At 43.5% G+C, this 16,511-nt stretch overlaps 1 non-coding gene across 1 annotated transcript; it reads left to right on the top strand.

Annotated features, from left to right (window-relative positions):
- Positions 1 to 16,138: 16,138 nt before the first annotated feature.
- Positions 16,139 to 16,244, top strand: LOC125588153. Its single transcript, XR_007324547.1, has one exon. It is a non-coding gene; the product is annotated as a small nucleolar RNA R71 (small nucleolar RNA).
- Positions 16,245 to 16,511: the final 267 nt, after the last annotated feature.

The following is a 16,511-nucleotide window of genomic DNA, read 5'->3' as shown; positions in this document are numbered from 1 at the left end:
TTGAGGTCGGTTGTATGCAAATTCTATGAAGGGAATGCAGTCCACCTAGTTCTTCATATTCTTTCGAATGGTAGATCTAAGCAGCGTGGAGAGTGTCCGATTGACAACTTCAGTCTGGCCATCTGTTTGGGGATGACAAGTAGTGGAGAATAGAAGCTTTGTTCCCAACTTCTTCCATAATGTCCTCTAGAAGTGGCTGAGGAACTTGGTGTCTCGGTCAGATACAATGGTCCTTGGTACCCGATGTAAGCGCATGATTTCTTTAAAGAACAGATCAGCTGTCTTGGATGCATCATTTACCTTGGCACAAGGTATGAAGTGTGACATCTGGGAGAATCTGTCCACCACAACAAAGATTGAATCCTTGTGCTGGATCTTTGGTAAGCCTAGTACAAAATCCATGGAGATGTCCACCCAAGGAGCTGTAGGAATAGGCAGTGGCATGTAAAGACCATGAGGTTGCACTCAAGACTTAGCTTTCTTGCAAGTTACACATCTGGCACAATGAGATTCTACTGCCTTCTTAAGATGCTTCCAATAGAAGTGTTCCCTGTCCATGGCGAGTGTCTTATCTACTCCAAAGTGACCCATAAGTCCTCCTCCATGAGCTTCTCTAGTGAGTAAGTCTCTTAAAGAACAGTGAGGAATGCACAATTCTTTCCTTGTGGTCCTCTGGTACAGCTTGAATAGATAACTGCAAGATCCGGGTCTTCCTCGTACAATTCTTTGATGAATTTAAATCTCATCACCTTTGCTTCCATGGTTGCTATCAGAGCATACCTCCTTGAGAGTTCATCTGCTAAAATGTTCTCCTTGCCCTTCTTATACTTGATGATGTATGGAAATGTCTCAATAAACTCTAACTAGCGTGCATGTCTCCTCTTGAGATTGGTTTGCCCTCTTAGATGCTTGAGAGTCTCATGGTCAGTGTGCACCACAAACTCTTTAGACAGTAAGTAGTGTTGCCATGTTCCTAAAGTTCTCACCGAGGCATACAGCTCTTTATCATAAGTAGGGGTAGTTAAGAGCTGCTCCACCTAGCTTCTCACTGAAATAGGCCATGGGTTTTCCTACTTGAATCAACACAGCTCCTATCCAATCCCTGATGCATCACATTCTACTTCAATGGTCTGGTTGAAGTCAGGTAGGACCAGTACCGGTGCATGGGTCAAGCGATCCTTCAAGGTCTGAAAGGCATCCTACTGAGCCTTCTCCCAAATAAACCCAATACTTTTCTTCACCACAGCAGTAAGGGGTGCAGCTATGCTACTGAAATTCTTAACAAACCGCCTGTAGAAGCTAGCTAGACCATGAAAACTTCTGACTTGACTGATGTTTGTTGGTTCTGGCCATTCTTGAATTGCTTTAACCTTCTCCTCATCAACCTGTAATTCCTGTGAACTCACAACAAAACCTAGGAAAACAAGTTTATCAGTGCAGAATGTGAACTTCTTGAGGTTCGCATAAAGCCCTTATTGCCGAAGTGTCTCTAGAAATTGCTCAAGATGTGTCACATGATCAAGTAAACTAGTACTGTAAATTAGGATATCATCAAAATAAACCACAACAAATTTACTGATGTATGGCCTAAGCATGTGGTTCATGAGGCGCATGAAAGTACTAGGAGCATTGGAGAGTCCAAATGGCATCACAGCCATTCATAAAGACCTTGCTTTGTTTTGAAGGCTGTCTTCCACTCATCTCCTTCTTTCATCCTTACCTGATGGTACCCACTCTTAAGATCGATCTTGAAGAATATAGTGGCTCCACTTAACTCATCTAACATGTCTTCAAGCCGCGGGATAGGGTGCCTGTACTTGATGGTGATGTTGTTGATTGCTCGGCAGTCTGCACACATTCTCCATGTCCCATCTTTCTTTGGTACAAGTAAGACTGGTACAGCACATGGACTGAGGCTCTCCCTCACGTATCCTTTGTCCAGTAGGTCCTGAACTTGTCTCTCCAATTCTTTGGTATCTTCCGGGTTCACCCTATAAGCTGGTTTGTTTGGCAAAGCAGCTCCTGGTATGAAGTCTATTTGGTGCTCAATGCCTCAAAGTGGGGGTAAACCGTGTGGAATCTCTTCTGGGAACACATCTTTGAACCTGTCAAGAAGCTTGGTAATCTCTGGGTGAAGAGTTAACTCATCAGAACTTGCACTCAAAAGCTCCTTAAAGATCATTAGTAGCATTGTGTGTTTGGTAGCAGCAGCCTTTCTTACACAGCTAGGCTGGATAAGAAAGTTAGATTTAACAGACTTCTCTTTCTCTTTAACCATTTGCAGATGAATTTCATGGACTTGTGCTGGTGTGAGAGGTGCTAAGCTTATCTTACGCTTATCATGCATGAATGTGTACATATTAGTTTTACCATCATGATTAGTTTCTCTATCCCACTGCCATGGTCTTCCTAACAATACATGTCCAGCTTGCATAGGTACTACATCAGAAACTACTTCAGCCTGATACTTACCAATGCTAAATGGAATGGTCACTTGTTCTTTAATTTTAAGCTCAACCTTATCATCTAGCCACCTTAGTCTATAAGGATGAGGATGCTTAGTCTTTTCTAGACCAAGTTTATCTACCATGTAAGCACTAGCAGCATTAGTACAAGACCCACCATCTATGATAAGATTACATACCTTGCCTTTTATGGTGCAACGGCTGTGGAATATGTTTTCTCTTTGGATGGTCTCAGCTGGTTGCACTAAGACACTAAGCACATGCCTGATCATCAAGCTCTCTCCCACATCTGCATAATTAACCTATCCATACTCTTCTTGAATCTCAGGTACCTCTTCTTCATCACGAGATTCATAGCCATCATCAGTGAGTAACATAACCCTCTGGTTTGGGCACTCTCTTGCCATATGCCCTCGGCCTCTACATTTGAAACAAGTGATGTCTCTGATACCTTGGGGAATAGTAGTTTTGGCTGGCTCGGTTCTAGTCTCCTTAGTGGGTTCAGTGGAGCGAGGCTTAGGCCGGGTATCTCCTTCAATTCCCTTTCCTTTGTCCACTGATTTGTTGTAGTTGTTGTTGCTTTAGTTCTAAGAAACTTGAGACTTGCCCTTGGAGTTCTTCTTTTATGTGTTTTTCAGCTTGGGTAGCTAAATGGAATGGGTCCTTCATGTCGGCATAAACCTGTCTTTCCACCTTGCAACTTATCCTCTCTTGCAACCCATCAATGAACTGAGCCATGGTAGCTTCTTCATCCTCATTAAGGTCCAAGTGGTTTCTTAACTTCTCAAACTCCTCATAGTACTCCTCCACCAACTTGCTACCTTGCTTAAGTGACCTGAACTTTCTTTGTAAGTCTCTGTGAAAGTGTCGAGGCACAAACCTCTGCCTCATTGCGTCTTTCATGTCCAACCAGGAGTCTAGCTGCCTCAGATTGCTTCTCCTCCTGTTTGAGCACAACCTATCCCACCAGGAAAACGCATTTTCTGTGAGCTTAGCTACTGCCAAAGCAACTCTCTTAGGACCCGGGTGATTATAGTATGCAAAGATGTGATCCATCCTCTTCTCCCAATCAAGATAAGCTTCTGGATCAACCTTTCCAGCATAGCTTGGCGTGGTCATCTTGATGTGTCCTGGTCCTTGATTATAGTTTTGTTGGCGTGGAGCTCTTCAAACCCTTGGTTGCGGTTTTGCCTGCGTGTGGCTCTTGGCCGGGGTAAGAAGTCCTCATCTTCTTCATCTTTTTCACCATAGTCATCTTGTTCCTCAGTTCTCTTTTGATTCTGGTTTTGGGGATAGAAAGGTCCAGGGTCATCTTCTGGTTGTTGATGAGTATTGCTAGCCTCCGGAATGTCGTTGAAGTGTATTCTGGTTCTTCTTGGAGCTGTGCCCGTTGGCGTTGTATTGGCCTGAGCTGTTCCAAGGTCAACTCGTCTATGTGGCCTAATGGCTGGCCTCTGCTCAATTCGGTCCATCCTACCTCCAAGTTCTTGTCCCATGTTCTTCATCTCTTCTTGCAGATCACGGAGGGCCTGCATCAAAGCTGCTTGAGTTTCTTCTCCCATGGCGGCTTTTCTCTTGTAATATAAACCAAAGAGAAAAATAAAGAAAACTTAAGTTGTGATCGACCAAAGCAATGGAAATATGCAATATGATTTTTTTTTCTTTTTTTTGAAACTTAAAGGAAAATCTCATTTAAAAAATCGACAAGATGGAAAGGAATATTAGATTGGACGTAAAAGAGGAAAAGGTTGATCACACGGTTGAAAGAAAAGGAAACCTCTTTTTTTTTTTTAACTCGAGTAATGAAGGAAACTCGGATTCAAAGCTTCACTAACAAGTTTTAATGATATTTTTTGAAGGAAAATAAAGATCTAGCAGCAACTAAACTCGACAGGATGAATAACAAATGAAGAACCCAACTTTTTTTTTTATGAAAGCAAAAACAAATGAAACTAAAACCGATTGTAAATAAAATAGATAGGATAGATAAAACCTGATGCTGAAGGAACTTCAGCTCTGATACCAGAAATGATACAAGCCTAAGCTGACAAAGGCTATATGATTCCCAAGCAAGAGAGTGCACCACACGAGACATGGAAAACTCATGATACAACACAGGGTCCTCAAGGCCGTGGAGGTGGTCTCACAAGGCAATGAGAGAGGAGGCGAGTTCTTGCTAGAGTTCTGTAGGGTTTTCTTTAGAAGAAAAGTTTATGTTTATTCAAAGTCTCTGGTTTGGTTATGTTGCTGATCATGTCCTGAATATCAGGTTCGGTTAAGTCTGGTTCAAGCTCTGGTTGAGATCAAAGCCAATCTCCGCGAGCCCTTGAGGACAGAACTCATAACCTGTCTGAAAAGGAACCTTAATACTTTCGCATGGGCTGCGGAGGATATGCCAGGGATTGACATTAACATAACATGTCACGAACTGAATATCGATCCAACTTTCAAACCAGTCAAACAAAAAAGACGTAAGCTGGGGCCCGAACGCGCTTCCGCAGTGAACGATGAGGTCGAAAAATTGCTTAAAGTCGGATCGATAACAGAAGTGAGACACCAAGACTGGCTCGCCAACCCCGTTATAGTCAAAAAGAAAAACGGGAAGTGGTGAGTCTGCGTGGACTTTAAAGACCTTAACAAAGCATGTCCGAAGGATAGTTTCCCTACCGCACATTGATCGGCTGGTCGAAGTAACAGCGGGAAAATAGCTTATATCCTTCATGGATGCCTTCTCGGAGTACAATCAAATTATGATAAATCCCGACGATCGCAAAACTGCGTTCATTACTGATCGTGGAACTTATTGCTACAAGGTAATGCCCTTCGGCCTCAAAATCGCCGGTGCAACTTACCAACGACTCGTGAACCGTATGTTCTCCGAACAACTCGGAAAAACGATGGAGTTCTATATCGACGACATGCTCGTCAAATCCCTCCAGGCAAGAGATCACATATCAAATCTTGAGGAATGTTTCGCACAATTAAATTCCCATAACATGAATCTTAACCCGGTAAAATGCAGATTCGCTGTAGCATCGGGAGAATTCCTCGGTTACATGGTGACATACCGCGGTATCAAAGCTAATCCAAAACAAATCAATGCATTGATCGAGATGGCTTCGCCCAAGAATAAGCGGGAAGTCCAAAGATTGACCGGTAGAGTCGCATCACTTTCATTTCACAGTCAATGGACAAGTGCTTACCTTTCTACAATATCCTACGGGAAAATAAAAAATTCGAATGGTCGGAAGAGTGCGAAAACGATTTCCAACAGCTGAAACGATACTTGGCCACTCCTCCAGTTCTCGCAAAACCCGTGGAAGGAGAACCCTTGTTCTTATACATCACGGTATCAGCAACGGCTGTGAGCGGCGTCCTGATCAGAAAAGAACGCGGCAAACAGAAACCTATTTTTTCCATAAGCAAAACCTTGCTGGATGCTGAATCCAAATATCCGCTGATGCAAAAATTAGCATGCGCAGTCATAACATCGACGCGAAAGCTAAGACCGTATTTCCAATCCCGCACGATCGTCATCCTCACAACTTTCCCCTTACAGACGATTTTGCATAGCCCAAGTCAGTCGGGTCGACTAGCCAAATGGGCAGTCGATTTGAGCGAGTACGATATCGAATACCGACAAAGAACGAGTGCGAAATCCCAAGTACTCGCAGACTTCTTAGTCGAACTACCAACGGGGACCATGACCAACAAGGAACCAAATTCGACCTTGCTCCTTCACGTCGACGGATCCTCATCCAAGCAAGGATCGGGCATCGGAATCCTCCTCACGTCGCCGACCAGTGAGATCTTAGAACAGTCGTTCAGACTGGAATTTCACGCGTCCAACAACGAGGTCGAGTATGAGGCACTCATCGCAGGGCTGCGTTTAGCTCACGGATTGAAGATATGTAACATCCACGCCTATAGTGATTCCCAGCTAGTCGCAAGTCAATATAGCAGAGAATACAAAGCAAGGGACGAAAGAACGGATGCGTATCTCAAACTGGTCCAAAATCTAGCCCAAGAATTTGACTGCTTCGCTCTCACGCGAATCCGTCATTCCAAGATCGTCCAGGCCGATGCCCTTGCAGCCTTGGCATCAAGTTCTGACCCAGATCTTAAAAGAGCAACTCCGGTCGAATTCATCCAACACCCAAGTATCAGACCAACAATCGTCGTTAACCTCATCAGGGATCAAGACGACGAGGTAGAGGAAGTCACAGTAGATCCGAAGAAGAAATCGGGACAATCTGAATACGGCAACGATACCCAATGCTGCAAACGATTCGAGCCTACATCACCGATGGAAAATTACCCCCTAAAAATATGCGGCCCGCAAAATTCGAACGCAGGCCGCGCGTTACGGAACGATCGACGGCGAAATTTACAAATGGAGACTTTCCGGACTACTCATGACGTGTCTGGAAGGAGAGAAGGCGAGCAAAGTTATGGAGGAAATTAATTCTGGGTCCTGCGGAAACCATTCCGGTGGAAGGTCACTAGCAGTGAAAATCAAACGCGATGGATACTACTGGCCAACCATTATCGGAGATTGTGAGAAATTCGCAAGAAAGTGCGAAAAATGCCAAAGGCAGGCTCCGACCATCCGACAACCAGCAGTGGTTCTTTGAGTTCTTTCTTCCATCACGTCGTCGTATCTTTTCATGCGCTGGGCCATGGACATCATCGGACCTCTTCACAATTCAAAGCAAAAGCGTTTCCTCTTAGTCCTCACCAATTTCTTCTCAAAGTGGGTAGAGGCAGACTAGTAGGCAAGTATAAAAGATGTCAAAGTTGAAAATTTCGTTTGGAAAAACATCATCTGTAGACATGGAGTTCCTTACGAGATCGTTAATGATAACGGATCTCAGTTCATCTCCACCCGATTCGAAGCATTTTGCGAAAAATGGAAGATACGACTAAACCAGTCAACTCCAATATATCCGCAATGCAATGGACAAGCCGAAACAATCAATAAGACCATTCTTGACGGACTTTAGAGACGCTTAGATGCTAAAAAAGACAGGTGGGCAGATGAACTCGAGGGAGTCCTCTGGTCACATCGCTCGACCCCGAGACGAATAACGGGAGAAACACCTTTCGCTCTCGTATATGGGACGAAATGCATGATTCCCACAGAAGTTGAGTTCCCCGGTGTTCGAAGGAGATTGCTATCCGAATGGGAAGAACTTAATAACGCCATGCTCCTAGACGATCTTGACCTCGCTAACGAGCGCCAGGATCGAGTACTCGTCCGAATCCAAAATTACCAACATGAAGCCGCAAAATATTTTAATTCCTACGTACGGAATTGCAGATTCAACAAAGGAGAGTTGGTTCTTCGCAGAGTCTTCCAAAGGACCGCCGACCAAAACATGAGAAAACTTGGAGCAAAGTGGGAAGGACCCTACAAAATCGTAAAAGTCGTTCGACCAGGTTCCTATGAGATAGCCAACATGCAAGGAGATGACTTCGAATGGCGGAAAACATGAAATGGGTTAGCTACGGTCTTTGGGAGACAGCATCGAAGGGTAGACGAGAATGCATGGATTCGTGTCGTATCATCGCTTCGGAAGAGCTCGGTCGCTACGTAGCGACCGAACGGAACGCACGCTCGGTCGCTACGTAGTGACCGAGCTTGGCTCGAGCTCGGTGATATATTGCATATTTGCATTGTTTAAGTCTCCATTTTGCACATAATGATCATATAGATTAGGAATTTAGGATCTTTAGAATCCATATTGCATTCATATGTCCTAATCAGGTAGTGGAGTGTCCTATGGAGTAATTGGAAGTGTTTAGAAGCATTATGGCTTAAGAAGAGATGGAAAATTAAGTTTAGTTCGAGTTCAAGCGAGCACAACTCGGGTTGAGCTGACGCGGGTCCTCTTACCCGCGTCGAGGCATCCAGAGGAGCCAACGGAGAGCTCCAACGCGGCTTGGATCACGCGGACACCGCTAACCGCACGCACTGGGAGAAATGAAGCATCGACGATCTCACGCAGGTTCAGTGATGCGGGGTCGCCTACCCGCGTAGGAAGAGGAGAAGCTGATGTTCTGACACGGGATGAGGCCACGCGGAGACGCCTACCCGCTCATATGAAGAAAGATGCTCGACGACCATCCGACGCGGGTGGTGTGACGCGGGGTGTGCCCAGTCGTTTCAACCCGAGTCGAGATTTATCCTTAGTCGAATTTTAATATTTTTAAGGGATTTTTAGACTTTCTAATGGAAACCATTAGGTTTACCAAAGACATATAAATACTCTTGTAATCCCAGGAGGGGATCTTATCTTGTTTTCTATCTAATCACAAAGAACTTTTAGGTGAAAGTTCTAATCTTGATCATTATATTTTGTGATTGCTTGATTATCTTGATCACTAATCATGATTACTGATACCACTCAAGTTACCCTAAGGAGTGTTACTCTCAACAAAAGAGGTTCAGATGTAGTACTTAGGGATCGAATCCACAAGGAGCTAGGGAACTATTAAATCTAGTGTTTATTAATTCTAAGGGTTGTAAATGTTTAAATGAAATAGCAATAGTAACAAGCGAGTAAAGAATAAATGTAACTAGGTTGGAAATGATATTAGATGCAGGGCCACTATTCAGGTGTTGGAGATTATAATACCTATAGATGCCTAACTGTTGCATGCATGATATATTAGAGCTTATTCGCTTAACTCAGTGATCAGCTGTCGCATGTACCACTGGTTAACAGACTAGATCTTGTGTCTCACCGGTTAGATGCAGACACAAGAGAGTGTCGATCGATAGTCTATTAAGATGTTGACCGATACACCTTTGCCAACATCGATCGATTGACAGTTGACGAAATCGATCGACGGGTTCTAGCCAGGTGTATGCGCGAGTATGAAATGCCCTACTAAGATTCTAAATTGGCGGTTAGCCCTCTCTAGCAATCCTAATATGATATATAAATGTCAGGATGGGATAACAAGGGTGCTTGAATATGCAATCCTAAGATCAAGTTCTAGTTAGCAAGGCTAAAACAAGCAATGAATACAAATCTATCATGAATATCACAACAAGGCAGATCTATAGTTTGGGGCTAATCCCACAAACCTATCTGAACCCTGGATCTAATAGTTGAACTACTCAGACATAGCAAAGCAATTCATATCAATAGATAAATAAGAACTCATAGAATAGATGAAAAGGAAAAGAAAACAAGGAGTTCCAATCACAAGTGATCTTCTCTCCCAAATGAAACTTGTAACAAAACTAGGCCTAGAAAAAGCTCTCCCTCTTGTGCCGTCAAAAACACTTGCAGTATATATTCTACTAGGTTAAAAACTCGTCAGGGCATTTTGGTAATTTGGCTTGGCATTGGTTTTTAAGTCTGCTGAATCCAAAATGTCGCGTCTGGTGTCTCGACATCGATCGATGGTACTTGTGTACGTCGATCGATATTAATCTTCATTTGTCGAGGCATTTCCTGATATCGATCGTCAGCACTGATGCGCATCGATCGATTATTCTTCCACTCGTCAACCTCTAAGTGGTCAGCTCGGGTGAAATGTCCTTTAAGCTCCAAAATGCTCCAAAGTCATAGCTTTACTCCGAAATGCACCTAAACCTGAAAACATACCTAGAAGAGTAGAAAACATAGATATATATATATATATATAGTAGAATACTAATGTGTACCATGGATAAAAATGGGTCAAATCCAAGGTATATCAACTCTCCCAGACTTACCCTTTTGTTTGTCCTCAAGAAAAACATACATGCAGTCTCTCTGAAAGAGGTTTAAAAATATTTGGGAACTTAAGATTTTAAAACATAGAAATCTTTCCTCAACAATTTTGCAACCACATTTAAAAAGTCCTAATCACACAAGCACACTATGCAATATCCTAGATTAGCAACCATTTCTAACATAACACAACTCATCCATTCACGTCTGACATCCCCTCTACTGATTTCATTTCTTAGCATAAATATAAAGTGAATGCTTTACCTTGGGAGTATCGATCACAGGATGCAAGGATTTCAGACATGTATCTGGAGCTGCAGGTAAAAGTTAGTTCCTAGTTTCTCTCTCGAGTCAAAGTCTGCTTCCATTGCAGGATCAGTGACCAAGATTGGACAGGCTTCCATGAATCAAAACTTAATGGTGATTGCCAACCAGTTCTGTTCACTTCTTTTTGACCTATATCCAAGAGTTCTTTGCGAAAGCGATCCTTGAAAATTGCCGCCTCCAAGTCCCGTTTCGAACTCTTTTATTTGAGTCTTTATGAATCAAGCCTTAATGGTTTTAGCCACCACGTCCTGTTAAGACTCATCCTAATTAAACAATAGATCTTATTTATATATATATATATATATTTTTTATTTATTTTTTTTTTTTTTTTTAATACTCACTAACTAATCTAGGGTCGAAATCTAGAGAGAGAAAATGTGATAAATAATCTAAACCAGGCGTTACCTTCCAAACCTATCTGAAGAATCTGATCCCATGTATACCAAGCCCCAAGACAAGCGGTTAGGTCAGGTTTAGTGTTGGAAATCAGCTTTGGTTACTTCATACGGTTCAAGGCAAGTGTGTAGTTGATAGGTTGATCCGCTTTAGCATCTTTAGTACTATCTGCGATCAGTAAATCTAAAATGGTGCTAAAGATTGGTTAGATATTCATGTTTAAATCAATATAAGATTATAGTCCATATTTTCAATAGCTAAGCATAATTTATTTGAAATTCCTTTTTACATAAGAATAAAATAAATTACATTGTCCCTGTGTAACTCAGCCGGAGTTATGATGAATAGTTTATGAAGTACAAAATGTAACAAGTAGGGAAGATACATCTGACCGGATTAGATATCGATCGATGGGTAAGTGTTACATCGATCGTCGTGTGGTTGCCTATGTCGAACGATGTCGACGTCTCGTCGTCGGTCGATATTCAAGTCCTCCTACTTGGGTCTCCTAAATCTGAAAGAAATAAAAAACGAAAGAATTTAAATGCTAGCTAATAAAACCAAAGTAAAATACCTAATAGTGGGTTGCCTCCCACTCAGCGCTTGGTTATAGTCATTTAGCTTGACTGTGGTAGTGATTGGCTATTGGGTGGAGAAGCAGCTGCTTGTTGGAAAGCAAGCATCCATGTCATCTCTGCGCATTCTGGACCAAGATGCAATGAAACTTCTTGTGGCCTCATCATTTCTTGTCCATTTGTCATCCATCTTCTCAAGTACATTGGAGATGTTCTGTAGCCTTTCTTGAACGTTGTCAATGCTGACCTGGTGCCAGCCTATGTTGTCATAGGCGTATGCTGAAAGATCTGTCAGTTCCTTTTGCATTGACTCTACTGTCTTGTGTATCAGCTGCTCGCCGATTGGTGTAGACTCGGCGTCGATCGATGCGATTCTGTGTTGGTTGGTCGATCTTGGCGAGTTGTCGTCGATCGATTTTGCTATTGTCCTGTCGATCGATGCTGATATCTGATGTTGAGCTGCGAGTTGCCTCTGAATGGCTTTGACTTATTTCTGTAGCCATTCTGCGTGGTTGTCTAGTCCACTGATTTTGTTGTCGAATGGAAAGTAGATGTCATCGCAGCGTTTGTCAAGTCGTTCCTCCATGGTGTCTAGAGCAGTGTAGATCTTGGATGTGATCTTGTCAACCTCTGCTGCTGTGTAAGGAAGTAACTCCACAGGTTTCTTACCATCGATCCAAGGTCCTCGTAGCCTGTCGATTGATGTTGATTTTGCCTGCAAAAAACTTTGATTAGTAATGTTCTCAATATCCTTTTGGGAATGAAGTAATTGACTAGACAGTTTGTTTAAATCTATCATGACTGGTGATATAAAACGGTCATGCATATCCTCGTAAGTCCTCAGCCTCTCATTCGTGGCTGAGACTTTAGCGTCGACAGATGTGAAGGTATGTCGATCGATGTGGCTGGTTGTTGGTCCTTCTTGCGAATGGTGTCCAGATCTTGCTGTAGTAGCTCGACTTTAGTGCTTAGTCAGTCCACGTTGTTGTTGAGAGGGCAGTAAACGCGTTTATCTTCGTGTCGATGTATGAGACTTCCCATTCATCCCTGTGTTGTGTTGAACTTTGCGGTTCTGCAGGGATCTGAGCTGTAGGAAGACTGACGTCGATCGATGTTGCATGTGGTGCGTCGATCGATGCTGAGGTCGTAGCTTCCTTCTCAAGTTGCTGACGTAAACTCTCAATTTATGTCCTCATTTCTCCCATACATCTGAAAAGCTCATTGTAGCCTCTATCCAAAGGTTGATGCGTATCTTCTACCAATGTTTTGAGCTCCTCTCCCAGTTTCTCCTGAGCTCCACAAAAACCAAACACCATCTCATCGATTTCTTCTTTAGTGTAGAGTTCTGGTACCAGTCTTGTGAGTGAGAAGGAAGTGGCATGTTCTGGAAGACAGATGTGGCTCTCCTCAAAAAGAGATGCTCTTTCCAGTATTTTCCTGATGTTTGTCCTTTGTGACAGGTATCATCTCTCCAACTATGCCTCGTGCGTGTCCACGCTCATATCTGTAGACTCCATACTCGTCCCTTTGTTCCCAAGTGAACTTTCTGGCTCCGTTCATGTTGAAAGTGCGGTTCCCACATTCATACCGTCTGTCGATCGACGTCGGTTCATATATATCGATCAACGTTGGTGTTACCCTGTCGATCGATATCTCCGTTGTACCGTCGATCGATGCATGCCCTTTTGGTAGGCGTGATAGATCTGGGTTGATCTCTGTTGTGGCGACTCCTGCGTGGTTGTTAGGATCTGTTTGAATGACGTCTGGAGTGCCACGTTTCTGTGAGAATAGGTTGTCAGGTCCATTGGCTACTTGAAGGATGTCTGCTATGTCCTCTCTGGACACTTGTAAAATCCTTCCATCCATTGCACGTGCGTTGCCATCTGAGTCCCTGAAAATAGCAAATTCATCAGGTGTTAGAAAACCGTAATCAATGTTTGCATAATCATTTATTTTAGAAATAGAAAGATTAGGGTTTAGAATAGTATCGATCGATGTAGATACAGTTACATCGATCGATGGCAGAGTAATTTCTGCAGAACTTGTGTTCTTGAGATGATTGCTCTTCATGGATTTTTCTGTTGATGTAGAAGGAAGAGTGTTCATCTTATTTACTTGTGTGTTTGCTCTAATGTGTGTAGGTGGTTTCGGAGGTGCAAAACGATTTATATAGGTATCTGTAAACCTAGTTGGGGAGGGAATATTCTCCTGCTCTTGAATTTTCGCTGCAGCGCGAATATCGATCGATGTTCCTCTCGGGGTGTCGATCGATGTGAGCGGTTGTTTTGCTAGACGAGGGTGGGTATCGACCGATGTGGAGTGCACAGCGTCGAACGATGTTGGAAACGTGTTGGTGAACTTATGTGTTTCAAGTCTTTCATCCTACAAAGACATTTCTATTGCACGTTCTTTCCAGTAATCCTCATCGTATTCCTCCGTATGTTCCTCATTAGGTGAAGTAATTACAGTGTCAACGACAAAACTTTCATGGAAACCACTGTCTGTCCTCTCTTGCTTGGAGGTTGGAAGGCAATGTGTTGGTAACAATGATTAGGTGAAGCGAAATGGTCAACTGGGTGTATTACGTCGAGTGACATGTTGTTGTGGTCATCGGTCACCGTTGACACATTGGGATCGATCGATGGAAAGGTTGGGGTGTCGATCGATTCCGAGTACTCTGTTTCGTACTCCGATTCATACTCTGCTCCACAATGGCATGCGCCAATGAAGCTGAGTTCTTTCCCATAATCCACAGAATTAATGACCTTTCTCTTAGGTTGGATGGGGTCGTAGTGGATGTTTGGGTCTATGAGCGTTAGACACAATTTGTTTTTGTTCATGTCACATACAGCTCCTACTGTAGCTAGGAAAGATCTTCCAAGCAGAAGTGAAGAGTTCCAGGTAAGCTCGATGTCTAAGACATGAAAATCTACAGGGACAAGGGCATTACCAATCAGTACCTCCAGATCTCTTCTAATACCTCCTGATCGTTTCTCTGAAAGATCCACGAAGGTGAAGGATTCTGTTGAGGGTTCGATGGTCAAACCAAGCTGGTCTGCCATGATCCTAGGGAGGATACTAACTGATGCTCCTGTGTCACACATTGAATGGGGAAATTCAACACCCTTGACTACGCATGGTATTGCAAACTTCCCAGGATCACTCTTCTTCGTCAATGTGATCCTGTGTTTCATCTTCTCTCTGACTTGATGAAACATTCTCCTAATGTCCTCCTCGTTACCTTTGTTTCTCTGAAGAACATCCACAACCGGTGTGTGAAGTAAGCTTCATCAAAAGGTTTTTCGATTGGGATTCTGAGGACTCGTTTAGTGAAACCATCCATCTCCTTATCGTTAGCTTCCCTCTTAAGGTTTTTAGGAATCTTCTCCTTTCTTTTCCTTAACCTTCTCCCTTCAGATTCTTGTTCTTCTTGAACTGATTCTGGTGAACTATTTAAAGGGTTGGGTTTTGGTTCGGGTGGGTTTGCTAATGGTTTAGGTGGTGGTCTGAGTGCATTGATGTAATCATTATCGATTGAGGGTAACCGCACTCGGTATGTCAGAGGTGCCTGTCGATCGATGGGAGGTGTGTTGTGACGATCGACGTCGGACTCACTCTGTCGATCGATGGTTGGTCAACCGATCGATCGATTTTTTCATAGAAAGGGGAGGGTGGGTGAGGATGCTTAGCTGCGAATTCTTCATGAGTTAGAATTCGAACCGCATTGCATTCAGTCGATTTGGCAGACGACGTCGATCGATGACTGGAGTAATCCGTCCATCGATCTTCATCATGGTCTGTCGATCGATGCGAGTTCATCGACATCGGTCGACACCATTGGGATCCGCCGAGACTCATGGAGCTTTCAATTTCGAAATCTCCTTCCTCAAGCTTTTCATTTCTCACCAATTGCCAGAAATCATTACCTATGATGGCATTTACGTGGTGTTTTCCTTTGTTGGCTCCTGCCTCTCTAGCGAAAGCTTCTTGCCTCTTTATAGTCTCGCCCGTCTGAATTACTTGGGTTTCAAGTTTTCTCACCTGAGTCCCTAAGGTCTCGATTTTGGTGTTCAGGTTGTTGTAGGCGGAGTCTATCTTACCGTTGAAATCCACGGTGATTTGTTGTTGTCCCAACAGTACTCGATCAAGCATCTCTTCGATCTTGCTTTCCTGAGTCTGGGGTGGTGGATTTTGGTAGTAAGAGTTCGAGTAGCTCTTGCTGTTGTTGAAGGGTTTTTGAAATTGTGAACTTTGGTTACTTCTTTGGCCATTTCCAAAGAAGTTTCTGTTTCCGCCCTGGTTTCCAAATTTTTGGAATCTGGTACCTCCGATGTAGTTCACATCTTCTTCTCCTTCTGTATCAGCTTCTTCTTCTTCAGCTGAACAGACTTGCTTCCTAAGAAGCTCGTGCACCACATCTAACTTAGCTCTTACTTCGTCCATCTGTTCCTTCCCGATAGAGGCTACAGACTTCTTCCGTTCAGAGTCAGTGTTTTTGGTGCTGCTGCTGTTAGCAAGGTTTTCGATAAGTCTCACAGCTTCCAACGGATTCCGAGTAGTGAAGTTTCCTTCACTCGCCGTATCAAGGGCCATTTGATACTGTAAGGCGAGACCTCGGAAGAAAGTGCTTAGCAGCTGCACTTCGTTAAATCCGTGGTGTGGACAGTCTCGCTGGAAGAACCTAAATCTAATCCACGCATCTTTGAAGGACTCTCCAGCCTTCTGCGAGAATGTGGAAATTTTGTTCCGAAGTTCTTCAGCGCGCGCCTCATCGAAGAAGTTTCGTAAGAAAGCATTCTTGATGTCGCTCCAGGATGTTAAAGATCCTGTGGGTTGCTGCCTAAGCCAGTGCATCGCTTCTCCATTCAGCGTGTATCTGAAGAGCTTGCACAGCAGGTAATCTTCGGGGACTCCTTCCATCCGAATAGCAGCGATTAGATCCTCGAACCGTTCCAAATGGTCCATAGGATGCTCGTGCGGTAACCCAGAGTAGGGTATCTGCGACACGAGAGTGTAGTATT

Source organism: Brassica napus, chromosome C5, assembly GCF_020379485.1.
Source record: "Brassica napus cultivar Da-Ae chromosome C5, Da-Ae, whole genome shotgun sequence".
NCBI classification, from domain to species: Eukaryota; Viridiplantae; Streptophyta; class Magnoliopsida; order Brassicales; family Brassicaceae; genus Brassica; species Brassica napus.
Note: the sequence above shows the minus strand (reverse complement) of the source record. Positions and strands in the feature narration are given on the sequence as shown.